General features: G+C 50.2%; 1 pseudogene; it reads right to left on the reverse strand.

Moving 5' to 3' along the window:
• LOC121572089 overlaps nucleotides 1-24,831 on the reverse strand; it is a 134,658-nt pseudogene that overhangs the window by 22,330 nt on the left and 87,497 nt on the right.

Raw genomic sequence — 24,831 nt, forward strand, 5'->3', positions numbered from 1 at the left:
CGATGGGAAAGAAGAAGTTGGTCTACACCTCCTCCGACGATACCACCACCATCAGCTATGCCCATCGCTTCATCTCCGGGGTCCAGTGGGATTCGGCTCTCGCTCCCGAGGGCTTATGATGGCACAGCTGCCGGGTGTCAGGGTTTCCTGCTCCAGGTGGAACTCTACCTGGCAACCATCCACCCGGCACCCTCGGGATACGAGAGCGTGTCCGCCCTCATCTCCTGTCTGTCCGGCAAGGCGCTGGAGTGGGCCAACGCCGAGTGGGGGGGAATAGACGCCGTTACAGTCAATTATGCAGAGTTCACCCGCCGCTTCAGGGCAGTATTCGATCATCCACCAGAGGGTAAGGCGGCGGGTGAACGTCTATTCCACCTTCGACAGGGGAGGAGGAGCGCGCAGGAGTTCGCACTGGACTTCCGGACACTGGCTGCCAACGCGGGATGGAATGAGAGGGCCCTCATCGACCACTACAGATGTAGCTTGAGGGAGGACGTGCGTCGGGAATTGGCCTGCAGGGACACCAACCTAAACTTCGATCAACTGGTGGACATGTCGATTCGCCTGGACACCCTGTTGGCTGCCCGCGGACGTCCGGACTCAGGGCCGTCCATTCCATCCCCCAGCACTTCCGAGCCGACCCTGATGGAGCTCGGAGGTGCTGGTACTAGGAGAGAGACCAGGAGAGAGGCCGTCCCCTGCACCAACTGTGGCCGCAGAGGACACACTGCTGGTCGGTGCTGGGGAGGGTCTCCTCGGAATCGAGGCTGTAGGCCGCGCACTGATGAGTCATTCCAGGTGAGAAGGCGCCCAACTCACCCAGAGCTCCCTGTTGCGCATATGTGTATTAAAGTTGTGTTTCCCGAGGTTTCTCCTGATTCCCAGCATAAGGCGCTAGTCGATTCAGGCGCAGCTGGGAATTTTATCGATCACCATTTCACCCATAAGTTAGGGATTCCTATAGTTCCAGTGGATGTGCCCTTCCCTATCCATGCCCTAGATAGTCGCCCTTTGGGGTCTGGGTTGATTAGGGAGGTCACGGCGCCGCTCAGGATGAAAACGCAGGAGGGCCATGAGGAGATAATTCGGTTTTATTTGATTGACTCTCCTGCATTTCACGTGGTGTTGGGGCTTCCCTGGTTGACGTCTCATGACCCCAACATTTCATGGCAACAGAGGGCTCTCAAGGGATGGTCTGATCAGTGTGTCGGGAGGTGTGTGGGTGTTTCCGTAGGGGCCACGACGGTGGAAAGTCCGAACCAGGTTCCCACCATGCACATTCCAGGGGGATTGTGCGATAAACCTCCAAGTAGGCGCTGCGCTTCCATGTAGCCATGTGTATCCTCTGTCTCAGGCGGAGACGGCGGCTATGGAAACATATGTCGCTGAATCGCTGAGACAGGGATACATACGGCCGTCCACTTCCCCTGCGTCCTCGAGTTTCTTTTTTGTGAAGAAGAAAGATGGGGGTTTACGCCCGTGTATTGACTACCGTGGTCTCAATCAGATCACCATCAAATCTAGCTATCCTCTCCCTCTGATTGCTAGTATGACGGAGTCATTACACAGGGCGCGATTCTTCACAAAATTGGATCTCAGGAGCGCGTACAACCTGGTGCGGATTAGGGAGGGAGATGAGTGGAAGACAGCATACAGTACCACCTCGGGTCACTATGAGTACCTCGTCATGCCATACGGGTTAATGAATGCTCCTTCCGTCTTCCAATCGTTTGTGGATGAGATTTTCTGGGACTTACATGGACAGGGTGTAGTGGTGTATATTGATGACATTCTAATATACTCCGCTACCCGCGCAGAGCATGTGTCCCTGGTTCGTCGGGTGCTTGGTAGACTGTTGGAGCATGACCTGTATGCAAAGGCGGAGAAATGTCTGTTCTTCCAGGAGTCCATCTCCTTCCTGGGACACCGGTTGTCCGCATCAGGGGTGGGCATGTTTCAGCCGTGCGCAATTGGCTGACTCCCACCACGGTGAAGGAGGTGCAGCGGTTCTTGGGTTTTGCCAATTACTACCGGAGGTTTATCTGGGGCTTTGGGCAGGTAGCAGCTCCCATTACCTCCCTGCTAAAGGGGTGTCCGGTGCGTCTGCAGTGGTCGACTGAGGCGGACAGGGCTTTTAGGCATCTGAAGGACCTGTTTACCTCGGCTCCGGTGCTGGCACATCCGGATCCCTCTTTGGCGTTCCAAGTTGAGGTGAATGCGTCCGAGGCTGGGATCGGTGCTGTACTGTCTCAGCGCTCGGGTACGCCACCACAAACTCTGCCCCTGTACTTTCTTTTCTAAGAAGCTCAGTCCAGCGGAGCGCAATTATGATGTGGGGGACAGGGAGCTGTTAGCTGTGGTGCAAGCCCTGAAGGTGTGGAGGCATTGGCTTGAGGGGGCTAAACACCCTTTTCTCATTTTGACTGACCATCGTAACCTGGAGTACATCCGGGCGGCGAGGAGGCTGAACCCTCGCCAGGCTAGGTGGGCTATGTTTTTCACCCGATTTGTATTTACGCTCACCTATAGACCAGGGTCACCGAACGCTAAGGCAGACGCCCTGTCCCGACTATATGACACAGAGGAGAGGTCCATTGAGCCTACTCCCATACTTCCGGAGTCTTGTCTGGTGGCACCGGTGGTATGGGAGGTTGATGCGGACATTGAGCGGGCGTTACGTACCGATCCTACTCCCCCACAGTGTCCAGAGGGTCGGAAGTACGTGCCGCTCGAGGTTTGTGATCGATTAATATATTGGGCTCACATGTCACCTTCCTCTGGCCATCCTGGTATTGGACGGACAGTGCACTGCCTTAGTGGAAAGTACTGGTGGCCCACTTTGGCTAAGGACGTGAGGGTTTATGTTTCCTCCTGCTCGGTGTGCGCTCAGTGTAAGGCGCCTAGACACCTACCCAGAGGGAAATTACAACCCCTACCCGTTCCACAACGACCGTGGTCTCACCTCTTGGTGGATTTCGTCACGGACCTTCCCCCCTCCCAGGGGAATACGACGATCTTGGTCGTTGTGGATCGGTTTTCAAAGGCCTGCCGTCTCATTCCTATGCCAGGTCTCCATACAGCCCTACAAACTGCTGACGCCCTGTTTACACACGTCTTCCGGCACTACGGGGTACCTGAGGATATAGTGTCTGATCGGGGTCCCCAGTTCACCTCTAGAGTCTGGAGGGCGTTTTTGGAAGCCTGGGGGGGGTCTCGATTAGCCTTACCTTAGGGTTTCACCCCGAGAGTAATGGGCAGGTGGAGAGAGTGAACCAGGATGTGGGTAGGTTTCTGAGGTCCTATTGCCAGGACCGGCAGGGGGAGTGGTCGGAATATATCCCCTGGGCAGAAATAGCCCAAAACTCACTTTGCCACTCCTCTACTAACCTTACTCCTTTCCAGTGTGTGCTAGGTTATCAGCCGGTCCTGGCACCTTGGCATCAGAGCCAGATCGAAGCATGTCCATCTACAGCGAGCGATCAGGCGGCAAAAGGCGAGCGCCGATCGCCACAGCAGTGAGGCTCCGGTGTATGCACCGGGAGATCGGGTCTGGCTCTCGACCCGAAACCTGCCCCTTCGCCTGCCCTGCCGGAAGCTGGGTCGGCGGTTTGTGGGGCCATTTAAAGTCCTGAGGAGATTGAACGAGGTATGTTATAGGTTACAACTGCCCATTAATTACCGCATTAACCCCTCGTTCCATGTGTCTCTCCTCAGGCCGGTAGTAGCTGGTCCACTCTAGGAGAGTGAGGTACGAGAGGCTCCTCCGCCCCCGCTGGACATCGAGGGGCTCCGGCGTACTCAGTCCGTTCCATCTTGGATTCGGTGCGTCGGATGGGGGCCTGCAGTATCTCGTGGAGTGGGAGGGGTACGGTCCGGAGGAACGGTGCTGGGTCCCTAGGAGGGACATCCTAGATCCCTCCATGTTGAGGGATTTCCAGCGGAGTCATCCGACTCGCCCTGCTCCGCGTCCTTCTGGCTGTCCCCGAGGCCGGGGTCGGCGCACGGCTGGAGCCGCGCGTCAAGGGGGGGTACTGTCATGGATTCAGCCGAGGCTGCTCCTCCTCCTTGCTCGGGCAGGCTTCGGCGTTCGTCGTCCCTGGAGTACTAGCTGCTGCCGATCGATGTTTCGGTGTTTGTCTTGTTTGGTCTTTATTGTTTCCTGTTTCCCATTATGTTTTACTGTGTTCCCTTTATAACCCTCTGTTTCTCATTGTGTATTGTGCATAATTGTTTTGGTCTTTGCGGCAGTTGCCCATGTGTGCGGGTCTTATTATTTCCTCGCTGTTTGAGGTTGCCTGTGTACTTTGTATTTTGCACTGCATCCAGTAAAGTTTCTGCCAGTAGCTCGGTGTCCTGCTCTTGACTTCGCCTACCGCATACTTGAGTCCTGGAGAGCCCTGAGGCCCGGGACAGCGATGAAGGCAGTGACCCAGTCAGCAGAAGCAGCAGTAGCGTCAGCAGCAGTAGCAGTGAGGAGATCGGAGCCAGGAAAGAGAGAGCCCCTGCTCCCTCCAGCAGTACTCCTGAGCCACCTGCAGAGGGCGCCATGGAGAGCGGCAGCCTGGACACGGGGACCAGTGAGGAGCCCATGGAGCAGGACTAGGACCTCAGCATCCATCTGACTATTTATAACATCTGTCCTCAAGTCCAGCTTGAGTGTCACCGGTGAAGGGGATGCACCATCCTGGTCCCCTAGATACTTTACGCCTTGTCAAAATTTTGGGCACTCCTCAAAATGACCACCTGATGTGGGCATAAACATTTTATTTTGAATCAAATATTTTTAAACTGGATTTCCTTTTTTCTACACTATTTCTGAGTTTCATTTTAAGGCTTGTGGTCTCTAGAGGTGTTTGTTTCAGCCTTGATCAGTTGCAGATGATGTTTGTTGTAGATGTGCTGATAGGACGGGGTGTTCATCTGGCAATTGTTTTCCCTCATCAGTTTAAGCTTTTGGCAGGAAAGGTAAAGCAGGCAGTTTTGTTCCTGTAGCCAGTTTCTCTCTGTGGATTATCACCCCAGCCACACCAGAGTCGAGACAAAGCTATCCCCGCTAATTAACTTCCTCATTATTTATGCCGTCAGTTACTCACTCCAGCAATGAACTAGCTAGAATCATTTCTGTTTCTGACTGCAGCACAAGCCTTAGCATTGGGTGCCGATGACATGGATGTCGATTAAGGCAGCCCCCCCGCACCTCTCTGAGGGGTGGGGTTAAATGCGGAAGACATTTCAGTTGAATGCAGGTAGCGGCAGGGGCGGCAGGTAGCTTAGTGGTTAAGAGCGTTGTGCCAGTAACCGAAAGGTCGCTGGTTCTAATCCCCGAGCCGACTAGGTGAAAAATCTGTTGATGTGCCCTTGAGCAAGGCACTTAACCCTAATTGCTCCTGTCAGTCGCTCTGGATAAGAGCGTCTGCTAAGTGACTAAAATGTAAATGTAAATGCATACACGTCGCTGTGACACAACAGCTCCTTTGGCCGCCATTCCTTCCAGTTCTCTGCTGCCAATGACTGGAACAAACTGCAAAAATCTCTGAAGCTGGAGACTCTTATCTCCCTCACTAACTTTAAGCGTCAGTTGTCAGAGCAGCTTACCGATCACTGCACCTGTACACAGCCATTCTGAAATTAGCCCACCCAACTACCTCATCCCCATATTGTTATTTATTTTGCTCATTTGCACCCCAGTATCTCTATTTGCACATCTATCATTCCAGTGTTAATACGAAATTGTAACTATTTTGCACTATGGCCTATTTATTGCCTTACCTCCATAACTTACTACATTCGCACACACTGTATATATATTTTCAGTTGTATTTTTGACTTTATGTTTTGTTTACCCGATATGTAACTCTTGTGTTGTTGTTTTTATCGCACTGCTTTGCTTTATCTTGGCCAGGTCGCAGTTGTAAATTAGAACTTGTTCTCAACTGTCTTACCTGGTTAAATAAAGGTTAAATAAAAAATAGAAAAATAGTGCACTACTTTTGACCAGAGCCAATTGGTTGCCATTTGTAGTCAGACACAGTCCTTGTTTGCCCCTCCATGTCCCAAATAAGGCAATAACAGCAGAGTTTGAGGGCATAGGAAATAGGAAAGGAGCTGATAGGAGAGATGTAGGGTGTATCTCAGGGTTTGAGTGACACTGACATATCAATCCCTCCTAAGGATGTGTAATGTCTCCTCCAATGCCCTCTATTGAAATACCCTGATAGAGACTTATAGCTAAGACAGGGATATGGTGATGGGAGGACAAGCTGTCCTTGTTACATTGGCAAAAGACAGAAATAGTAATGGCGTCTTTTTGTAGGCACTAACTCCGCCATGGTTCATTGGACAAAGCCTATGAGGAAAAGGAATGGTGTTTTTGTAGGGGTCTTGGATAAACGCCAAAAATAAGGTCTGTGGTAAACACAGATTTAAGAGATCTTATACGCTTTGTTCTATGAGATAATCTTCATCAGCTAATGTCACTTTTTGTGAATTTTGAAGAATTTATGTAATAATAAAAAGCACATAAATCACAAAGGCTTCATAACTCATAAAGGTAATGTTAACTGACTAATCTTATCTCATAGAACAAAACGTCTAAGATCTCCTAAGCCTGTGTTAACGTCAGACCTTATTTTCAACATTTATCCCAAAACCCTATTCTTTCCCCATTCATTTTCCCTATAGGAATGGCTGAACGAACCAAAGGTAACTTATTTCTGGGTTTTAGGACTACAAGCTGGCGCGCTCTATAACAGTTATGGAAATAGTGTCCTGAATCTCTCTCACAGTACATGCTGTAAACAATGCATCATCTACACAGTCGGTTCATCCCAAATGGCACCCTATTCCATGCACTACTTTTGACCAGGGCCCATAGGGAAGAGAAGTGAGCCATGGGGGATGAGAGGGAGGCAGGTAGCCTAGCGGTTAAGAGCGCTGGTTCGAATCCCCAAGCTGACTAGGTGAAAAGTCTGTCGATGTTCCCTTGAGCAAGGCACTTAACCCTAATTGCTCCTGTATGTCGCTCTGGATAAGAATGTCTGCTAAAATTAGAATGGATGGAAGATTCAGGGTCAATCATCTGTATATAACCAGTAATGTGTATTCTATTTCCACAGTGTGGGTATTACTGCCGGGGAGGAAGCTATACTAGAATATGAGCTCTGGATCTCTCTCCATCTCCCTGAGACTTACCCCTCTGGCAGGGCCAGCCATCCCAGGACTCTGCTGTTGGGCACTGTTGTTGTTGTTGTTCACCTGGATGCCATTTTGTTTCATCAGTTGCATCAGCTCAGACTCCAGGGCTGCAATCTGTGAAGAAACCGTTTCAAATGAGTTTCAGGGTTAGCGACCCATGAAGGGTGGCTGAACAGTGGCTCCCTCCACTGGCAACAGCATGTACCAGCAGGGGAAATGTCTAATCAAGGCAGTGTACTAATGTTGAACTGGGGGAATTACATAAGGGATTTATCTTGTACTTAGACAGCTTTGCACTGTACACAGTCAGTATTGTAAGCTTATACATGTACATCAAAGTCATGTACTGTGGCAAGTATGTACTGAATGGTCACCTATAAAGGAATGGGTGTAATCAGCAGCATTGGAGAAAATGGTAGAGGGAATATACAGAGAAAGCATAGTTACCCTGACTTGCAGTCCCTGGATCTCCTCCAGGTGGGCCTTCTCTGTATCCTCCAGCCTCTTTCTCTCTGCATCCTCCTTCTGGACAAACTCCACCTCCCTGGAAAAAACAGAGGGGATGGGGGGTTAGAAGGGTATAGTTGTGGCCTCTGACAGGGGTGAGGACAGGAGAGAGTGTTAGGTGGTTGGATGGTTGGGGACAACTCCTCTGATAGGGGTGAGGACAGGGACAGAGTGTTAGGTGGTTGGATGGTTGGGGACAGCTCCTCTGATAGGGGTGTGGAGAGGGATGTGTGAATGTGAAGGGATGGGTAGAGCTCATCTCTGTGTTGTCTCCTTTAACAGGAGTGTACAGGGGTAAGGGTGCAGTGTGTGTGTGTGTGTGTGTGTGTGTGTGTGTGTGTCCTTGTGAACATGTAGAGATGGTAGGAGGAGAATATCCCAGGGAGGATAGGAGCTCAGTGAAGTAAAGTAGAGTGACAGTCTGACACAGTCCTGCCTCTCTCTTACAGCAGGGCTGAAGGACGCAAGGCTCCCTCGCACGCACATTCACACAGACAGTCAACCATAACAAACCCAACACGGACTTGTCGCATCAAGGGCAAGGGCAATTAAAGGCATTCAGAGCGGAGAGGGGCAAAGCGGTTCTAATGGGAATGACCATAGAGATCAACTCACTGCTGAGAAAGCGGCTGCGGTGTGGAGGAGAGCTGCATAGGAAGGAAGTCAACACAGCTCTCTCTCTCTAAAGCAATGCTTCAACTGAGTGCCACTTGGTTAAAATGTCCTCCAGACTAATGGGTGGAATTTGTTTGTGAAATTGTTTGATAAACATATTATAGGAAAATAACAGGGTTTGAATAACAGATAGTGAGTGTATTACCTAAAATAAGTGACAATTTGAAATGGCCTCTAAATTTGGATTTGAATTAAGAAAACAAAGCTACAATAATAAGGTTTGACATGGCCATATGAACCAAAGTAGTCTGAATAATGTAGTAATAAATGTTCAGGTTTTCAGTCATAAACAACCAGTTTTACTCTCATAGCAACAGATGACATGGACACATCTGAGTGGCTAGTTACTGACTAGAACATAGCAACAGATCTGGAGTGTGTGGCTAGTTACTGACTAGACCATAGCAACAGATCTGGAGTGTGTGGCTAGTTAATGACTAGACCATAGCAACAGATCTGGAGTGTGTGGCTAGTTACTGACTAGACCATAGCAACAGATCTGGAGTGTGTGGCTAGTTAATGACTAGACCATAGCAACATATCTGGAGTGTGTGGCTAGTTACTGACTAGACCATAGCAACAGATCTGGAGTGTGTGGCTAGTTAATGACTAGACCATAGCAACAGATCTGGAGTGTGTGGCTAGTTACTGACTAGACCATAGCAACAGATCTGGAGTGTGTGGCTAGTTACTGACTAGACCATAGCAACAGATCTGGAGTGTGTGGCTAGTTACTGACTAGACAGAGCAACAGATCTGGAGTGTGTGGCTAGTTATTGACTAGACCAGAGCAACATATCTGGAGTGTGGCTAGTTACTGACTAGACCAGAGCAACAGATCTGAGAGTGTGTGGCTAGTTACTGACTAGACCATAGCAACAGATCTGGAGTGTGTGGCTAGTTACTGACTAGACCAGAGCAACAGATCTGGAGTGTGTGGCTAGTTATTGACTAGACCAGAGCAACATATCTGGAGTGTGTGGCTAGTTAATGACTAGACCATAGCAACAGATCTGGAGTGTGTGGCTAGTTACTGACTAGACCATAGCAACAGATCTGGGAGTGTGTGGCTAGTTAATGACTAGACCATAGCAACAGATCTGGGAGTGTGTGGCTAGTTACTGACTAGACCATAGCAACAGATCTGGAGTGTGTGGCTAGTTACTGACTAGACCAGAGCAACAGATCTGGAGTGTGTGGCTAGTTATTGACTAGACCAGAGCAACAGATCTGGAGGTGTGGCTAGTTACTGACTAGACCATAGCAACAGATCTGGAGTGTGTGGCTAGTTACTGACTAGACCATAGCAACAGATCTGGAGTGTGTGGCTAGTTACTGACTAGACCAGAGCAACAGATCTGGAGTGTGTGGCTAGTTATTGACTAGACCAGAGCAACATATCTGGAGTGTGTGGCTAGTTACTGACTAGACCATAGCAACAGATCTGGAGTGTGTGGCTAGTTATTGACTAGACCAGAGCAACATATCTGGAGTGTGTGGCTAGTTAATGACTAGACCATAGCAACAGATCTGGAGTGTGTGGCTAGTTACTGACTAGACCATAGCAACAGATCTGGAGTGTGTGGCTAGTTAATGACTAGACCATAGCAACAGATCTGGAGTGTGTGGCTAGTTACTGACTAGACCATAGCAACAGATCTGGAGTGTGTGGCTAGTTACTGACTAGACCATAGCAACATATCTGGAGTGTGTGGCTAGTTACTGACTAGACCAGAGCAACAGATCTGGAGCGTGTGGCTAGTTATTGACTAGACCAGAGCAAACATATCTGGAGTGTGTGGCTAGTTACTGACTAGACCAGAGCAACAGATCTGGAGTGTGTGGTAGAGAAGACAAGCAACAGATCTGGAGTGGCTTGTTACTGACTAGACCATAGCAACATATCTGGAGTGTGTGGCTAGTTACTGACTAGACCATAGCAACATAACTGGAGTGTGTGGCTAGTTACTGACTAGACCATAGCAACAGATCTGAAGTGTGTGGCTAGTTACTGACTAGACCAGAGCACTTGACTTTTCTGTTAAAGTATGTATGATAGTGAACGGTGGGGATGAGTAACTCCCGAAGAGGGGATAGAACCTGGGTTCGTAAGGCTTACCAAGGCTAAGAATGTTACAGTATATTGAATCAGTATATTGTCTAATTTAAACCAGTTTAGCACCAGACTCTGACTCACTTCTGCTGGAAGTCTTTGATTAGTTTCTTGGCCTTGTTGTACTTCTTCTCTAGGGTGGTGTACTGACACTGGGCTTCCTTCAGGTGCTCGTTGACCGCGTGGCACAGGGTCTGGGCCCGATCCAATAACTCTCCAGCTTCAACATCCTCTCCTTGTTCTCCTCCATGCTGGCCTTCAGCTGGCTCTTCTCCTTCTCCCAGCGTGCCTTCTCCCTCTCCACCACAGCTAGCTGGGGTAGACAAGCACACATAAGCATGGTATCACACACAGACACACACACACACACACACACACACAGCCTACACCCACCACTAGGTACATCATTAAAAACAAACAGTGGAACACAAATACAGTTCGACAGATTTCCAAATACTGTAATGCACAAGCCAGCGGACCGACTGACTAAATGCACTATGGTATGATGTGTTGTCATGACACCAGTATGGCGATACTAGGAAGCTAAGGAAGCAAAGCAAACAAAAACATGAAGAGGACAACAGTTCTTTGGAAAACAGTCCTAATGTTGGAAGAAACAGCCTTCTGTTGTCACCCAGAGTCACATTTTTTAAATTTTTTTAAAGCTATAGCACACAATATTTTACAAAAGTAGGTTTTGAAGGACCAAAGAGTTTAGTCTGCTTTGTGTTTTTCTTTTTGCCATGGAAACTCAGGTATCGTAGTCAACACTAAAAAAGAGACCATGCTATGGGTTGAACACATAACATAAAACACATAGCACCATAATATACTTGACTTAAGGGTCACTAACCAGCCTTCACAACAGAGAGAAACTAACAGATCATGTAATGACAAGCCCTTCATTGAGCGTAACCTCCTTCTAAACATTTACGTTAAACGTTGTTATTGTATTACATCCTTCTACTCCTCAGGGCAAACTTCTGAAGCAACACTCTCCCAAGGACCACCAGAGCAGCTCCAAGCTAAGAGATACACCGACAAGCTTATCTTTGATTCAGAGGGGTTGGGTTAAATGAGGAAGACACATTTCAGTTGAATGTATCCAGTTGTACAACTTACTAGGTATCCCCCCTTTACCTTTCCTTTCAATTTCACTAAATCAGTCATTGAATTCAGTTAATATCTCCTGAGACTCTAAATAATTTCCTGCAGTTTGAGCTAAGCTGTCCTCGTGAGGATGCAGAGGGAGGATAAACCAGAAACTTTTTAGAAAGCTCAGTGTCTGTGCCTGCGCATGTCACTGTCACTTAACCACTGCTCATTCACTGCCCAGACACCTGTGACACAGAAACTGCAAGAGGCAACTCTGCCGTGCAGTGAAGCTAAACTGCTGAAATATACATGCAATTGCCTTAAATATTCAGAAATAACTCAAAATAGAAACTACTATACCCTGCACTGTCCAATGACGTCCTTTTTCCAAACATATGTCTCATTTTTCATGAGTTTATTGCACTTCCATTGCCTGTAATACCATTCTTAGAGATGACAGCAGGATCTTTCTTACCTTGTTTTTGAGCTTCTGTATCTCTGCCTCGGTGACAGTGTGCTTGATCTGCAGCTGAGGGAGTAGAAAGGGAGGAGGTCGATCAGATTATCAAACACTTGGCTGCGCAGCCTCTGTGCTGGACAAGACTCATGCGCACACACACACACACACACACACACACACACACACACACACACACACACACACACAACCACTGGGAAGAGCCACATAGCCCAGCCTATGCGTGACAGCACTCTGTACCACTGACAGGGAGAGACTCACAGAACATGAGACCAAGAGAGAGAGCGAGAGAGAGAGAAAGGTACAAAGTAGAGAGGGAGAGAGAGAAAGGTACAAAGTAGAGGGAGAGAGAGAGAAAGGTACAAAGTAGAGGGAGAGAAAGGTACAAAATAGAGAGGGAGAGAGGGAGAGAGAGAGAAAGGTACAAAGTAGAGGGAGAGAGAGAGAAAGGTACAAAGTAGAGAGAGAGAGAGAGAAATGTACAAAGTAGAGAGAGGGAGAGAGAGAAAGGTACAAAGTAGAGAGAGGGAGAGAGAGAAAGGTACAAAGTAGAGAGGGAGAGAGAGAAATGTACAAAGTAGAGAGAGGGAGAGAGAGAAAGGTACAAAGTAGAGAGAGGGAGAGAGAGAAAGGTACAAAGTAGAGAGGGAGAGAGAGAAATGTACAAAGTAGAGAGGGAGAGAGGGAGAGAGAGAGAAAGGTACAAAGTAAAGGGAGAGTCAGTAGGCAGAGAGAGAAAAGTGGAGAGTGAGTGACTGAAAGAGAAAGGGAGATAGGAAAGATATAGTAGTAAGAGAGAGGGGGAGAGAGAGGCAGTAGAGATAAGTGAAGAAAGAGAGAGAGGGGGAGAGAGAGAGAGAAAGGGGGAGAGAGAGAGAAAGGGGGGAGAGAGAGAGAGAGAGAAAGGGGGAGAGAGAGAGTCCCAGTGAGAGAGATTAGAGGTCTAGGGACAGTAGAGATGACATGATTTCTCACTCAATATCCAGAACACCGCAGCGCAGCTCAGGCAATTTGTTAAATGTGTCACACAAGTGTGAGGTGAGGGACAAAATGTCCTGGTTCCAGCAGTGGCAGTAAGCCTTTTCAATTAATATTACTTGCAGGTTGGCTCCTTTAAAAAGGAAAATGGGTTCTAGAAGAAGGTAACGGCCAAATACTTTATTTCAGTAATTTGTTACTCTTTGACATTGTTGCAATCAGGAACGAGAAATAGTTGTTGTAGAAAGTGCCGGGCCACATTATTAGTGATATTAGTGTGAGGAAAATACGTAAGACGTTGTTGTTGGAACTTCTGTCTTTTTTAGCGTGCTGAAAGAATAAGACGAATAGAATAGATAGAATAATAAAATAAATAAAATAGACAAATGAAAGGGGTGTCAAGTGACCTCTCTGAACGTCTGGTAGAGTTTGGTAGCGTCCAACTCTGAGGGGGAAATGATGTCCTCCGTTTCTGGCAAATCGAACACCTCGATGCTCTTCTCCCCTTCGCCCTCCTCATCCCCACCACCGTCTGCGGCCAGCCCCGCCTCCTCCTCTTCATCAGTGGCGTACTCCCCGGTCTGAGGACACACACAGACACACACACAACATGAGAAATGAGAATACATTCCATAACTTGTCGTTGTTAGGCCTACTACTGCTAGGTAGCTCTCTCCCTCCCCTCTGTCTGTCCTTGATTGCAGGAGTGAAGTCTGGTGTGCGGGAGTCAGGGTTCCAGCTGCAGCTCATTCACCATAATCACCTCAGCCTTTAAGACCCGGTCAAACTTACCACTCATCGTCAGATCATAGTCAAGACGACCATGTTAGTCTCGCTGCCGACTCAACCTGGTTATTTTTGCTCTTTGTGTTTTTGGCCTGTTATATTTACTTTTTCTCCTGTGCCACAGATATTTGGAACCTGACTCTGCCTCCGCTTCACTCCTGCCACCACCATCCTGCTCTCCATTACGGACCTCTCTTTTGGACTCACCACGGACACTAGGACATTACGGTACCACACCTGCCCTGATCTGGATCTGTTACCCTCCCTGTACCTGGACTTGCTCTTCCCTATATTTGGAAACCTGGACTTTGAACATTGTAAATAAACCTGTTAAAACTTCTCTGGCTTGGTGTACTTGTCCGCATTTGGGTTCTATCCAGTTAAATCATAACAGTATGATCTGACCAACATGAACCCAGCAGACAGTAGCTCGGATACCACCCCAGAGTGCACTCCAAATTTGGACTGCCATAGCCAATCAGGGCATTTTACTTGGCCAACATGATACCCTGTTTAAGACGATTGCTGAGGACAGTCAGGTGCTGCTTAATCAGGTTCAATTACTCTCCAATCAAGTGTCTGCCCTTACTACCCCTTCAGCCCAGATCAGAGAGCCTTTTGTTCCTGCTCCAGAGCGCTATGACGGGAACATGGGAACCTGTGGCGATTTTTTGACTCAATGCTCGCTAGTGTTTGAACAACAGTCCCTCACCTACGCCTCAGAAAGAGCCCGTATTGCCTACCTTATCAACTCTACTAGCGGTTCCGCTCGTGCCTGGGGATCCGCGGTATGGGAGAGTCAGTCGGACATTTGCAACGCTTTACGTTGCCTTCACCACGGAGATGAGGAAGGTTTTTGACCACCCAGTACGAGGCAAGGAGGCTGCGAAACGGTTGTTTTCTCTTCGGCAGGGGGCTCGCAGTGTGGCGGAGATGGCAGTGGAGTTTCGGACTTTAGCAGCAGTGAGTGGTTGGAATGACGAGGCATTACAAGGAGTGTTCATCAATGCTTTGTCTGAGACTTTAAAAGATGAATTGGTGTCTTATGATGAATCGCCTACGCTGGATAATCTTATTTCACTCACTATCAGGTTGGATAATCGGATTCGGGAGCGCCGCCGGGGAGAGGAGTGTTAGTTCCAAGCAACCTGTCTGTCATCAACAAACTCCTCCTGCATCGTCCCTACGGAGAAAGCCGTGTCTTCCCGAGTCGATACGAGGAGCACTGAACCCGAAGCGATGGCGGTGGGTCGTGCACGGTTGTCCTCAGAGGAGCGTGCACGTCGTATTCAGGCTCGGGTCTGCCTGTATTGTGGAGAAGCTGGTCATTTCGTTCCTTCCTGCCCAGTTCGTCCGGGGAAAAGGGCCGGCTCATCATTAATGGGAGAAGTTTTGGTGAGCCGAGCAGCGGATTCTTCCTCTTCTCCCCCGCATTCTGCTCCAGGCATCCCTCCAGTGGCAGTCCCAGAATTTCTCTGTTAGTGCGCTGATTGACTCTGGTGCCGACGAAAGCTTTTTGGATAGAGAGTGGGCTCAACAAATGGATTTGGAGACTGTTCCTATGGACTGTCCGCTGCAGGCTAAGGGGTCTAAATGGACAATTGTTGACCCGTATTACCCATCAGACTGTTCCTGTTTGTCTTAGAGTGTCGGGAAATCATCAGGAGAACATTCAATTCCATATTATCGACTGCCCACAGACTCCCCTGGTCCTTGGTACTCCCCTGGCTCATAAGACACAATCCACACATTGATTGGGTGACAGGTAGCATTGTTTCATGGAGCACATTTTGTCATGTGAATTGTTTGTGTTCTGCTCAGACTCCTGCCAGTACTGTGCCTCAACCTCCACTGGAGTCCATGGATCTTTCTGCTGTTCCTGACGTGTATCATGACCTGGCATCCGTTTTCTGCAAACACAGAGCTACTTCTCTTCCTCCTCACCGGCCTTACGACTGCGCCATTGACCTCCAGCCAGGAGCCCCGCCCCCCCAGCAGTCGCCTGTACAATCTCTCCCGGCCGGAGACGGAGGCTATGGAGAACTACATTCGGGACTCTTGGCGGCAGGTATTATGCGTCCTTCCTCGTCACCTGTAGGAGCGGGATTCTTTTTTGTTGCTAAGAAGGATAAGACCCTCAGACCCTGTATTGATTACCGTGGACTTAACAACATCACCATTAAGAACAAGTATTCTCTGCCTTTGATTAATTCTGCTTTTCCCCTCCTTCATGGTGCTACCATCTTTACGAAACTGGATCTACGAAATGCGTATCACCTGGTGCGCATTCGTAAGGATGATGAATGGAAGACTGCCTTCAACACACCCTTGGGACATTTTGAGTATCTGGTTATGCCTTTTGGGTTGTCCAATGCCCCTGCTGTTTTTCAGGCACTAGTCAATGATGTCCTTCGGGACATGTTGAATCGGTTTGTTTTTGTCTATCTGGATGATATCTTGATTTTCTCAGAGTCCTCCCAGGAACATGAACTGCATGTGCGCCAGGTGTTGCAAAGGTTGTTGGAGAACAAACTGTTTGTGAAGATGGAGAAATGTGAATTTCATGTGTCTGAGACCTCTTTTTGGGTTACATCATAGCTCAGGGGGAGTTGCGGATGGACCCAGCTAAGATCTCTGCTGTCACGGACTGGCCAGCTCCCTCTACCCGCAAAACAACTTCAACGATTCCTGGGGTTTGCGAACTTCTATAGGAGGTTCATCAAGGACTACAGCCGACATTGCGGCGCCACTCACCGCTCTCACCTCCATCTCACGACCGCTCGCTTGGAATGAAGGGGCCGAATCAGCGTTCAAGAACTGAAATATCGCTTCGCCTCAGCTCCCATTCTGATGCAGCCGGACCCGACCGCCAGTTTGTCGTGGAGGTGGATGCATCCGACACTGGGGCAGGTGCAGTGTTGTCACAACGCTTCTCCTGAAGATAACAAGCTGCATCCCTGTGCTTTTCTCTCAAGGAAACTTTCTCAGGCAGAGAGGAATTATGATGTTGGCAATCGTGAACTGCTCGCCGTTAAGCTGGCTCTCGAGGAGTGGCGACATTGGTTGGAGGGGGCGGATTTAAACCCTTCATCGCTTGGACGGATCATAAGAATCTGGCTTACCTCCAGTCAGCGAAGCAGCTCAACCCCCCGTCAAGCCAGGTGGGCACTATTTTTTGGGAGATTCAATTTTTCTCTGTCTTACCGTCCTGGGTCACGCAACGTCAAGCCTGACGCCCTGTCTCGTGTTCATTGGCTGTTGATACTGGTAGTAACCCTGAACCCATTTTGCCTCCTACCTGCAGTATTGCAGTCATCACATGTGACATCGAGGGGATTGTTAGACAGGCTCAACATCATCAAGCTGACCCTGGGAGGGGTCCTCCTAACCGGATGTTTGTCCCTGAGTCTGCTCGCTCCCAGGTACTTCAGTGGGCTCACTCGTCTCCCCTTACCTGTCACCCCTGGAGTTTCGCGGACCCTTGACTTTGTGCGACGGAAGTTCTGGTGGGCCACGATGGAGGCGGACACTGAGCCTTCATTGCTGCTTGTACGGTATGTGCAAGAAGTAAAAAACTCCACCCAGGCCAGCGCTGGTCATCTACGACCTCTACCTATACCCAGCCGGCCCTGGTCGCATATCGCTATGGATTTTGTCACTGGACTTCCCCCTCGTCTGGTAAGACTGTCATTCTTACGGTGATTGATCGTTTTCTAAGTTCGCTCATTTTTGGCCCTACCTAAACTGCCCACTGCCAGAGAGACGGCTGATATTTTGCTGAACATGTGTTCCGCTCTCATGGTCTACCCACGGATATTGTCTCTGACAGGGGTCCCCAGTTTGTCTCCCAGGTGTGGAAAGCTTTTAGTAAAGCTTTGGGCATTACATCCAGCCTGTCCTCTGGATATCACCCCCAGACCAACGGGCAAGCCGAGAGTGTTATGTATGGTACGACGTGCTGTACGTCGTACTGTACGTTGTTATGGTTTACGACAGTGTGCTGCGTTACGGATGAATGGGTTGTCAGAATGCGTGGCACATGTCATTAAACGACAGAGTGATGTTCAATGTGAAACTGTGCAGATGTCCGTTCTTTTACAACTAGGCTAGATATAACATTGGCGACGAGGATGGGATAACAGGACAGTCCGCCCCACCCCCCCTGCAGCCTCTCGCATGGCCGTCCCACCCCTGGGAGCACATCCAACTGGACATCTGTGGCGAGATCCATGGACACGCAGTCCCTCACCATCAGCGCTTCCTGGTGGTGGTGTATGACCTCCACTCTAAGTGGCCAGAAGTGGTTCCTGTCGGAACTGTCACAGCACAGGCCATCGTGGACATCCTAGACAGCCTGTTCACAAGGTGGGGCCTACCCCTCACCCTTACCACGGACAATGGGCCCCAGCTAACCTCTGCCGAGTTCTCCTCATATCTCAGCAACAAGGGAATCAAACACATCCGCACGGCCTACTACAACCCACAAGCTAACGGAGGGGTGGAACGCTTCAACCAAACGCTGAAGAACGGCATCAGAGCGCACCTGGTCCAGGGGTGCACGTTCCAAACTGCTTTGAATCAAACGCTAATGCACTACAGAGCAAGCAAACACACAACAACACAGGTCTCCCCGGCATCCCTCATGCTAGGTCGTGAGATGCAGCTGGGTGAGGTGGGTTTGCCTTTGCTGCTGGATACTGGCGCTGCGGTGTCGTTGCTCAACCTTGCCACTTACTACAAGTTTTTCAGTCACCTACCACTCCAACAGCCCTCCACTGCCCTGTGTGGGTACGGTAGATCTAAGATAGACATTGTAGGCACCCTCCAGGTCCCAGTACACTACGGCACCAAACATCTGCCATCATTCACATTTCATGTTGCAAAGCGGGGTGCCAACCTCCTGGGCCTCGACCTCTTCACAGGCTTGGGATTCACACTGAGAGATGACAGTGGGTCTAGCTATCTACCAGGTTACCTGCACATGGCAACAGAACTGGCCGACTCTGTTTGATGGACTGGGCTGCCTCACAGCCTTTACTCACAGGCCCTAGTGAATCCGGAAGTGACCCCAGTCATGCAGCCCTCAGGCGCATTCCCCTTTGCACTGCGTGATGATGTCACAAAAGATCTCCAGTCACAGTTGGATGCAGGCATCATTGAGCCAGTCAACGCTGCCCCTGGATTTCAAACTTGGTCATTGCAACCAAAAAGTCCGGTGGAATCGGACCTGTGGATCTCCGTGCTGTGAACAAGGCCGTTGTCCCGGATAAGTACCCCTTGCCTACAGCTGAGGAGCTGACCGCACAATTCCATGGCTCCACGATCTTCCACGAAGCTTGACCTTCGTCAGGGTTATCTTCAGGTACCCTCCATGCAGCTAGCAGAGACCTCACGGCCTTTGTCACACACGCTGGCGTGTTCAGATATACACGCATGCCTTTTGGACTTAGCTCCGCCCCAGCTGCTTCCAGAAGGTGATGAGCACCATCCTCGCTGGAATACCTGGGGTGGCGGTCTATCTGGATGACATCGTGGTCCACGGCCCTGACCTCCACATCCATGATTATCGACTCCACAGAGTATTCAGTGCTCTACTGCGGAACAACCTGACCCTGAACGGTGGAAAGTGCACCTTTGCAGCTCCAGCCGTCGAGTTTGTGGGCTTCCGCCTGTCGGCCAAAGGCATTGCCCCACTCATGTCGAACATTGAAGCCGCCCACCGGATCCCGGAACCGACCTCAGCCTCTCAGGTGGCCTCATTCTTGGGCATGACAGCTTACTACCTCCGGTTTCTGCCCCACTACTCTCAGACCACAGCGCCCCTTCGCCAGCTCCTCAAGAAGGATGAGCCATGGGCCTGGACGGCAGCCTGCTCAGACGCGGTCCGCTCACTGAAGAGCCAGCTCACCACAGCCCCAGTCTTGGCTCACTTTGACCCCGTCTGCCACACCATTGTCACATGTGACGCCTCAGCTGGAGCACTAGGAGCTGTCCTCTCACAGCTGCAGAATGGCATTGAGAGGCCCTGTCGCCTTCGCCTCAAGGGCCCTGAGCCCCACAGAACAACGGTACTCTGTGGGCGAACGAGAAGCACTGGCCTGTGTCTGGGCGTGCGAAAAGGTGGCACCTCTACCTATATGGCCGTCTGTTCACACTCCGAACCGACCACCAGTCCCTCACAACGCTACTGTCAGCATCAGGAACTGGCCACAAGCCACTTCGGCTGCACAGATGGGCCGACCGCCTCAGACAGTATGACTATCAGCTGAAGTTCACTCCGGGGAGGGATAACGTGGTGGCAGACCTCCTCTCACGCTCCTTTGACGCTCCTACTCCAACCGTCTTGCCAGACGACAACGAAACAGAGCTTGTACAAATGCTCTACGCTCCTCTTCAGTCAGTCGTCTCACTGGAGGAGCTGAAGCAAGCATCGGAACAGGATCCCACACTGTCTACCCTGCGCACCTACATACGCACTGGATGGCCAGCACATGTGCCGGAAGAGCTGGCGACTTTCGCCAGAGTGAAGCACGAACTTTCTTGCTGGGAAGAAGTCTGTGTCTCTCGAGGGTTTTGCACTGTGGTCCCGAGTGGCCTGCGTGCGCGTGTTCTATCCATGGCGCACGAGGGTCACTTGGGCATAGTCAAGGTCAAACAGCGATGTCGAGACCTTGTGTGGTGGCCAGGCATCGACCACGACATTGAAGCCCTGGTCAGGATTGTGCTGCATGCCTCCTCAGTGGGAAAACAGGACAGTCCGCCCCACCCCCTGCAGCCTCTCGCATGCCGTCCCACCCTGGGAGCACATCCAACTGGACATCTGTGGCGAGATCCATGGACACGCAGTCCCTCACCATCAGCGCTTCCTGGTGGTGGTGTATGACCTCCACTCTAAGTGGCCAGAAGTGGTTCCTGTCGGAACTGTCACAGCACAGGCCATCGTGGACATCCTAGACAGCCTGTTCACAAGGTGGGGCCTACCCCTCACCCTTACCACGGACAATGGGCCCCAGCTAACCTCTGCCGAGTTCTCCTCATATCTCAGCAACAAGGGAATCAAACACATCCGCACGGCCTACTACAACCCACAAGCTAACGGAGGGGTGGAACGCTTCAACCAAACGCTGAAGAACGGCATCAGAGCGCACCTGGTCCAGGGGTGCACGTTCCAAACTGCTTTGAATCAAACGCTAATGCACTACAGAGCAAGCAAACACACAACAACACAGGTCTCCCCGGCATCCCCCCTCATGCTAGGTCGTGAGATGGAACTGCCACTGGACAGACTCAGAACACAGAGAGTAGCAGAACCGCGACTAGGCGCACCCAAGAACAGCAGGCAGTGACCGGGCACCAAAGAGCAATGAAACAGCGTTTTGACAAGGCACACAGGGTGAAGAAGTCGATCATTCAAGTGTCAGACTGGGTCCGAGCCCGACGGCCTCAGCGGTGCAACAAAATGGCCTCATTCTGGTCGGACTCCCTTGCAGGTCAGTCGACAACTGGGGCCCGCCACATTCATGATGAGCAATGGATCACGCTGGCACGCCAGCCGCCTCAGAAAAGTCCCTGCCCTCAAGGAACACGAAGGCACACAAAACAGACATGCAGGCCAGAGACGCCACCGGATGGACCTCCTCCACCACTACCACCTGAGCCCCAGCCTCTGTGGGTTCCCCAAGGGCCAGAGCCACAAGCGGTGACGGTGGAAGAAAGGCCTATGCGGGCACGAACTCGCCCTGCTTATCTGGGGGACTACTTAACCTCTTTTCATTCTTAGGCTCCGTTAGGTGTCTTAGTCAACCTCCAGGTTAATGGACTGAACTGGCTAGTTTGGAGAGTCCATCCGTTTAAGGGTTAATGTTTATTTCTTACAGGTATCACTCTAGGGTTCTTGCCCTATGGACATTTTATATATGGTACCAGTCCCTGGTTTTGGAAAGGGGGGGAAATGTTATGTATGGTACGACGTGCTGTACGTCGTACTGTACGTTGTTATGGTTTACGACAGTGTGCTGCGTTACGGATGAATGGGTTGTCAGAATGCGTGGCACATGTCATTAAACGACAGAGTGATGTTCAATGTGAAACTGTGCAGATGTCCGTTCTTTTACAACTAGGCTAGATATAACAGAGAGAGCGAACCAGGAGATGGAGACCGCTCTTCGCTGTGTCACTGGGTCTAACCCTGGGTCATGGAGCTCCATGCTCCCCTGGGTGGAATATGCTCATAACACCTTGACTAACGCTTCCTCTGGTTTGTCTCCTTTTCTGTGTGCTCTGGGTTATCAACCTCCCTGTTCCCTTCCCAAGAGGGAACTTGCGGTACCCTCGGTGCAGTCCCACATGCGCCGCTGCTTCAAGGTCTGGAGGAAGGCCAGGGTAGCTCTGTCCCGAGCTTCGGCGTACATGCAGAGGCAAGCCAACCGTCACGGTCCCAGGCTCCCGGTTACTCTCCCTGGTCAAGAGGTATGGCTGAAGTCACGGGACCTTCCATTGAAGGTGGAGTCTAAGAAGATGGCGCCTCGTTTTATAGGACCGTTCAAGATACTGTCTATTGTTAACCCCCTGCTGCGGTTAAGCTACAGCTTCCTGCCTCCCTACGGGTTCATTCCACCTTTTCATGTTTCCCAGATTAAGCCTGTATCGGTTAGCCCTCTGTGCCCGCCCTCTCGTCCCCCTCCTCCGCCCAGGATCGTGGGTGGGGGTCCGGTCTACACTGTCCGGCGACTTCTGGATGTTCGCCGCCGAGGTCGTGGTTTCCAGTACCTGGTGGATTGGGAGGGTTATGGTCCCGAGGAACGTTCCTGGGTGCCCAGGAGCTTCATTGTGGATCCTGCTCTGGTCCGAGAGTTTCATAGGTTGGCATCCCGATAAACCCCGTCGGCCGCCAGGTGGCGTCCGTAGAGGGGGGGTACTGTTAGGGCCTACTACTGCTAGGTAGCTCTCTCCCTCCCCTCTGTCTGTCCTTGATTGCAGGAGTGAAGTCTGGTGTGCGGGAGTCAGGGTTCCAGCTGCAGCTCATTCACCATAATCACCTCAGCCTTTAAGACCCGGGTCAAACTTACCACTCATCGTCAGATCATAGTCAAGACGACAATGTTAGTCTCGCTGCCGACTCAACCTGGTTATTTTTGCTCTTTGTGTTTTTGGCCTGTTATATTTACTTTTTCTCCTGTGCCACAGATATTTGGAACCTGACTCCTGCCTCCGCTTCACTCCTGCCACCACCATCCTGCTCTCCATTACCGGACCTCTCTTTTGGACTCACCACGGACACTAGGACATTACGGTACCACACCTGCCCTGATCTGGATCTGTTACCCTCCCTGTACCTGGACTTGCTCTTCCCCTATATTTGGAAACCTGGACTTTGAACATTGTAAATAAACCTGTTAAAACTTCTCTGGCTTGGTGTACTTGTCTGCATTTGGGTTCTATCCAGTTAAATCATAACAGTCGTACATGTACACGTCACTGAGAACACACAGTATTATGTATCTAAAGCTCGTTTACTGTTTTCATCTTCTCTTTCGTTGTTCTGACTTGGTCTAACTTTAATTGAGTTATCCCTTCCTATTTTAAGAAGCGCTGCCTGCCACTCCAGTGTTTCATTTGATAATGAAAACGATTAATCATTTTTACAGTGAGGACAACAAATACACCAGCGTAAGCTTTCTCTCAGCCAAGGTTGTAAATTCAGCTCTCTTTCTCAGGCTGGAAGGGGACGGTAGAGGCTCTGTGCTTCACAATAATACCTCCAAAACTCAACAGCACTGAGAGGATGGTTAACTACATAACGGAAGTTTTTCCATAACTAATCAGAGGCTGTGTTATTATGAGGAAAGGAGAGAGAGAGAAAGACAGAGAGCGAGAGACAGAGCGAGAGCAAGAGCGAGAAATAGCGAGACAGAGAGAGACAGAGAGGGAGAGGGAGAGACAGAGAGAGTGTCACGACTTCCGCCGAGGCTGCCTCCCCTCCTTGTTCGGGCAGGCTTCGGCGTTCGTCGTCACCGGCCTTCTAGCCACTGCCGCTCCATATATCATCATTCCATTTGTCTTATCTTGTCAATTACACACACCTGGTTCATATCCCCTCATTAGTCTGTGTATAAGTGTTTCCTCTGCCCCCTTGTCCTTGTGGGTGATTGTTTTATGTGAGTTGAGTGTAGCTCGATGGAGCTACTCATACCTTGTATTGCCGGGGTAGATTATTCCCCTGTGCCTGTATTTTGTTGGAGCTACTCGTACCTTGTATTGCCGGGGTAGATTGTTCCCCTGTGCCTGTATTTTGTTGGAGCTACTCCGTACCTTGTATTGCCGGGGTAGATTATTCCCTGTGCCTGTATTTTGTTGGAGCTACCCGTACCTTGTATTGCCGGGGTAGATTGTTCCCCTGTGCCTGTATTTTGTTGTCACTATCCAGCGCAACTGTGTACAACGGAATAAACTCTGTATTCTGTGATTTACCCTCCTGCGCCTGACTCCTTCTATCACACTCATCACAGAGAGAGAGAGACCAGTTGTCAGGTCTGGGTATAGGATGACAGGGGTCCTGTCAAAGTGAGAAGTGAGAGGGACAGGGAGTTGAGGAGAGGGTCAGGGTTGGGGGGGTAGGTAAAGCTGGGGGGTGAGGTGAGGAAAGATGAGTTTCACTCAGCTGCAGCCTGCAGCAGCCTCAGATCTGGTTGCAGAGTGCCAGGCAAGGAGAGCCAAGCAGACCCAGGCCCTGGGAGTGCTCTACCCAGGATCGAATGATCCATCCTGGCATGGGGCCGTCCATCCGGGCCCCTCTCTCTGGTCCTTCTTCCAGAATCACACTGGGTGACTGACACCTCAGAGACACTGATGCTGGAGCTCACAGAGTAGTCGAGCAAACACACACACACACACATACACACAAACACACACACACACACACATACACTGCTACAGCTAACACTGAAACATTATTAGAAACATCTGGTGCTTTCTTTGTTATGGTACAGCAGAAGATTTCTCTCCT

Source organism: Coregonus clupeaformis, chromosome 8, assembly GCF_020615455.1.
Source record: "Coregonus clupeaformis isolate EN_2021a chromosome 8, ASM2061545v1, whole genome shotgun sequence".
NCBI lineage: Eukaryota > Metazoa > Chordata > Actinopteri > Salmoniformes > Salmonidae > Coregonus > Coregonus clupeaformis.